At 36.9% G+C, this 6000-nt stretch overlaps 1 non-coding gene across 1 annotated transcript; it reads left to right on the forward strand.

Annotated features, from left to right (window-relative positions):
* Window positions 1-1026: 1026 nt before the first annotated feature.
* On the forward strand, window positions 1027-1241 carry LOC133115532 (small nucleolar RNA U3). Its single transcript, XR_009705711.1, has one exon. It is a non-coding gene; the product is annotated as a small nucleolar RNA U3 (small nucleolar RNA).
* Window positions 1242-6000: the final 4759 nt, after the last annotated feature.

Below are 6000 nucleotides of genomic sequence, written 5' to 3' on the forward strand. Positions count from 1 at the left end.
CACTTCTAAAATGCAGTGTAATTCCTTATTTTCCCAGTAGGGGGCACTGGGGTTTATTGAGTGCTAGTGGGATATAGTGTGTTGCATTGAACGAACACAACGAATGTCTCCTCTTTCACTTTTTTCTGTTTGAAACAGGTTAGTAGTGTCAATAAGTGTGTTTAAACGAACAAAATGTTAAATAATATAAATGTGACTTATAGATCACGAAAGTTCAAGCCAAATGGTTCATTGTATGGCCTGTTTGGCCGAATAGAAAAGTAGAAGGTTAGCTGGCTGCCGTTACTTTGCTGTCATTGTAGCTTACGTTATTACACGAACGTTGATGGCGAAAAATGGCGGCTCGTACCAGTGTATATTTATTTTGTTTTATTTCGGCTCCGGGTTACTTGTATGTTTATTTAAGGGCTCTAATAAAGGTTTGTAATGTTAAAACGAATGTGTACTAAGGTTAAAGTAATCATTTCAAATGATTGGTGATTTCAAGTCAATTGGTTAATTTGTAGGATTTAGGACTGAGTATCTGAGATGAGAATTCTAGCGCAAATGTTAAAAGTGACAGTCGACAGATCTCAAGTTAATGTGTTTGTTTGCTGTATGTGTGTTTGTTTAACCTAAGAAATAGGCTGATTAATTGGGACATTTTCAAATTAAATTATTTAAATGTTCCTATTTATGACAAAGAAGAAAACAGCCTGATGAACGAACACAACTAATGTCTCCTGTTTCACATTTTTCTGTTTGAAACAGACATTTTACCTGTTGCGGGGACCCCCTTAATTGGGACCTGTTACACTCGCTCATATCCAAAACCTTTTGGGTTCATTATAGCATGCCTTCAGTTTTTAGTTTGCAGTTGCCTAATAACATTGGGTTCAAAAGTAATTCATTCATGGGGCGCTGTTTATATAAAAAAAAAAAATTACTCAAGAGATAAGGTGTCTCTTTTTATCCTGTGGTCAAAGTAATCGTAAATGAAAGCACTTGCAACTTTAATGGGAGCCACAAGATTACCATTGTGATGTTAAGACTATACTTTCAGGGATCATTTCTATAATGTGTGACTGAGGAATGTGTTTTGAAAGCGTTTGGTCTCGCTGCCCACGATGAAGAGATAGCGCATCCCTTTCTGAGCGTGAAGCGGATAGAGAATATTGGTTCTTAATCAGCGGTTCTCTATCATTGATGGCCGTTCTGCTTTTGCAGAGAAGGTGGAGGAAAGGTGATGTGTTCTGAGTGGTTAGTTTGTGATTGAAATTGAAAATCTGTTATATGACGACTTCATAATCATCTTGGTTGATCAGACGGTGATTTTTATGCTTCTGATTCATGAGATAAAGGTGATGTCTTTTTCGTGGTTAATTTGTGGTTCAACTGATAAAATGAGGTCTTCATAATCATCAGGCTTGACCAGGCTGTGATGTCCATAGACATTTTTGCTTCTTTTTCACAAAAGATTCTTGCCTGCATAAAAGAGAAAGACTAGCTTGCTCATATAAAAAATTGTTTAGGTTTTCAGTTTTTAGTCTGCAGTTGCATAATAACATTGGGTTCAAAAGTAATTAATTCATGGGGCACCATTTAGAAAAATAAGAATAATACTGTCGGTATGAGGTGTCTCTTTTTATCCTTTGGTCAAAATAACCGTAAATGAAAGCAGTTGCGACTTTAATGGCACCCCAAAGAGTACCATTGTGCAGTTAAAACTACACTTCCAGGTGTTGTTTCTATAATTTATGGATGAGGATGAGGATGAGGATGAGGATGAGGATGAGGTGGATAGAGAATATTGGTTTTTAATCAACTGTTCTTTATCCTTGATGACTGCTCTTCTTCTGCAGAAAATGGGGAGGAGGGTTCATGTGTTCTTAGTGGTTGGCTTGTGGTTAAAATAAAAAATTGTTTCTTAAATGAAGTCTTCATAATCATCAGGCTTGACCTGGCTGTGATGTACATATGTTTTTTTTTTTGCTTCTTATTCATGAGATAATTGCATGAGTAAAAGAGAAAGACCAGCTCTCTCTTATCCAAAATCTTTTGGGTTTGTTATAGCATGGCTAAAGTTTTTAGTCTGCTGTTGTGTCATAACATTGGGTTTTGAGACGGGTGCGTGGGGGTTGGACCCAAAATGCACGACTCAGAAACAATAGTTATATAAAGACCCCTCAGGGCTTTATTCGGGACGAATCCCAGGAGCGTAGTCAAAACAAGCAAAGTCCATACACGTAGATCCAGCCAAACAAATAGTAAACAAACAAGCACGGTGCCGAGGGAAGAGGCAATCTCGTAGTCGGTAGACGTGCAGGGAGGTCCGGTAGCAGGAGAGCTGTCAGCGGGGCAGATGAACAGGCGGACGGCAGGCAGAGGCGTAGTCGTGGGCGAAGCGGGAATCGAAACCATGAAACAATCAGCGAAGCAAAAGTACAAAAGGGTAGGCGAGGACGTGGTCAAAAACAAACAGTGGTCAACAAAACAGAAATCAATGGACAATGGTCGGTAACAGGCTTGAATCGTAACGTGTAATCAAAACAGTAAATAATGCTCAAGAGTTGCGTGGTAAACAGGCAGACAATTTCGCAGTGAACAGTAGCGCGACTGGGATATAAATGCAGATGTAGACAGGTGTAGACAATTAGTTAGAGCGTAGCAAGGAAATGGAAAACAGGTGCGATGGATGACAAGTTTAACAAGGTGATTAGTAATCGTTAGTAATAAACCTATCCTGCCCTAGCATTAGTAAATTAGTAAATGACATGCCTGAGAAACGTAAGGTAACATGAACACATGATTAGTTTGTTAGTTTCTACCCAATCCTGATCTAGCGTTAGTAGTTTTAGTAAATAGACAAATGGAAACCATTAGGGAGTGAATGAGAGAAAAAGAGAGAGAGAGAAAGGCGGAACGCAAGGTTTGCGGAAAGACATGTAAAAGTGTATGCATAAACAACGACCAGTTAACGTAACAATAAACATAAATCAAAACATAACACAAAGCGAAACTAAGACGATAACCACTCAACATAACAAGGTAATGTAATCGTACGAAACATAACTAGACATGACAAGAAAATAAATCGTAACGAAACATAACTAAACAACCTGACGAACCTAGACTAACATAATACATGATAAGACACTACGTGACTAAGACAACATGAATAAACATAAAACATGGCAAGACAGACCTGAAACGTGACAGGTTTGAAAGTAATACTTTGGTGAAAATAACCGTAAATGAAAGCAGTTTCAACTTTAATGGGACCCCAATGAGCGCCATTGAGAAGTTAAACCTGTGTTTTATGGGTTCATTTTTTAAATTTTGAATGGCGTAATGTGTTTTGACAGTGTTTAGTGTCGATCCCGATGATGAGGTGCTGCGTCTCTTTGTTGGATAGAGAATATTGTTTTTTTTCATCAGCCATTCTTTTTTAAAATTGATGACTGGTCTTCTGCAGAGAATGTGAAGGATGGTTGATGCTCTCTCTGTGGGTCACTTTCAGTTCAAATTCAGAATGAATTTGATAATCTTGATAGTCATCAGAGTTAACCTGGCTGTGATGTCTTTCTGTTTCTTCTTTATGAGGTACTGTATGAAAGAGAAAAGTGGCCGTTCACAATTCCGTTATGGATGGAATAGACATTCGTAATGGGGAGTCCCTCATCTACACACCTCTTGTATGTTTATGTCATTTTATTGTTTAGCACCAGATTATAAATTCTGCTCTACTGTATATGAAAAATATAATTTTCATTCATATGATCGATGTGTTGAATTTGTACCCCTTCTCTTTCATAGGGAAAACGATATTAATAGATTAATAATACATTAAAAGGAAGCAAATCTTTTCTGGTTGTGGATTTCTTGTCAATCATCCATAACTAGGTTATGAGTAATAAGAAATAGGATTCGAAAAAGATAATTTATTTCATTGAGGGCAACACTTGGAGGTTATATGTAGACCCTTGCATAGTCTGTTGCCAGTTTGGCTTTTCATAATTGAAAAATATCAAGTGCCTGTTATACATTATTTCTTGATGAGGAATGCGTGATATCAGATAAATACAGGTCAATTAAATTGAGTACTGTGTATTGTGTACTCACAGTTCTGTTCATTGACACAGACCTGTTTTCTCCAATTTACATATGTACAGGAGGGTTGTATGTGTATGTGTATGTGTGTGTGTGTTGAAAAAATAACAATAATTTTAATTCAAATGCAATTAGTCAATTAATAATCAGGTTCTTGTTTATTAATGTTTCATGAAGGAGTACTTTCATACAATTGAATCAGTCAAGGATGCTTGCACACTGAAACTAGAACATACTTGAACAAACCAGGAAAACAAAGAACCAGATAATACTGTACAATTAATAAATCTCTTAAGTCTTGGCTTGTGGAAAGCAGCTGTGAAATGTCAAGCAGCTGTCAAAGGTTCTGTAGAATTCACTAAACAGGCTGAGCCTCAAACATACACACTACCTGCCCCCCTAATTCCTCCTAAACCTCAAACATACACACTACCTGCCCCCCCCCCAAATCATTCACACTCAAGCCATCAGAGTCTCCAAGTGCTTCTATATTCATCCATGAAACTACATTTTCACAAACTTGATTCACAACATGATTAAAAGATCAGGCAGCATCAAGTTAGGCATACATAATTTGCGCGGCATTTACTTGAATTCATTCACTCCTGGAATACTTTTTGTGACAGAGGTAAGTTTATTCAGTTTCTTAAAAATATAGGCAACTAGATTCAACTAAATATTGCTTTCATGAACATTTTTAGAAGGGCTATTAACTGCACTTGGCGGTCATTTGAAGAAAAACATATATATATAATTTTTATTTATTTATTTATTTTCCTTTACAGAAGCACTGTGTCACCTCTCAGGTAAAAAAATAGATCTGCAAAATGACTCAAAATAAAAAGGCAGAAAAGTAAATGTGTTACCTGAGTTATTTTTTCACCGCTTTCATTCTTTGATAAAATCCATATAAACAGCTCAATATTTACTGAAGCAATTCAGTTTAAGGACCTTGCTCAAGGCTACTATTATGCTCTTCAGAGTGCCTTCAGAATGGATCGTTCTTCCCAAGTTTTAACATGATCAAAAAGATATCTCATATCATAATTCATTATTTGGTTAATGAACAAACCTATGTAATAATCATATGTTTACTGTATGGTGGATTTGACATTTTCTTGAGGAATATGTTTGTAAAAATAATTCTTCATATTTGCAGCATGTGGTTCATTTACAGTGAACATATCCATACTTTAATATTTCTGTTTGTTCCTGTAATACAAAATGTTCTTCATCCTTGTTCTTCTGTGCGGTTCATCTTGTGCTTGGTGTGAGTATAATATTAACTCAGTACATCAACGAACATTCATTCCTTCCACTACTAGTCATATAAACTGCATATAAAAAATCACATACATACTCAGCCCATGAAGTGCAACAAAAATTTCAACCAAAACATCATTCAAGGCTGCAATCAAAATGTAACTATTCATAGACATTGGATGCGCTTTGTGAAAACCTTTTCCTTCCTACTACATGGTGTAAATTATACCAAAGATAGTTTAAATCCGGCTTCAGAAACCTATATATTACAAATTCTAATCCTATGTGTGGCCAACATAAAAGGCCTGCATAAGTCATTGCTGGTCGCTGGATCTTAGAATTTGTAATCAACTGAATCTAAATTGAGCACACTTAAAAGTGCTATTCCAGTCACGTCCTTGTGAATGTTTAATTGGGAGAAGCAAAAATGTTTTACAGTGTCACAATACTGTAAGCAGGTTTTCATTTGCATTATTTTGTCTCTGGTGTCACAGATCAACCACAGTACTACTCCTATTCAGCAGCTGTGGGTGCAGGCACTGGCAGCTCCTATGCCTCCACTGGAGAGGGGCGCACAACTGCCATCAGAGTCTGGGAGAAAGTTGGCTCCTTCATCACTGGGTAGTTTTTACATGCAGGAAAACACTG

The sequence above is a fragment of the Conger conger genome, chromosome 16, assembly GCF_963514075.1.
Source record: "Conger conger chromosome 16, fConCon1.1, whole genome shotgun sequence".
Classification (NCBI taxonomy): domain Eukaryota; kingdom Metazoa; phylum Chordata; class Actinopteri; order Anguilliformes; family Congridae; genus Conger; species Conger conger.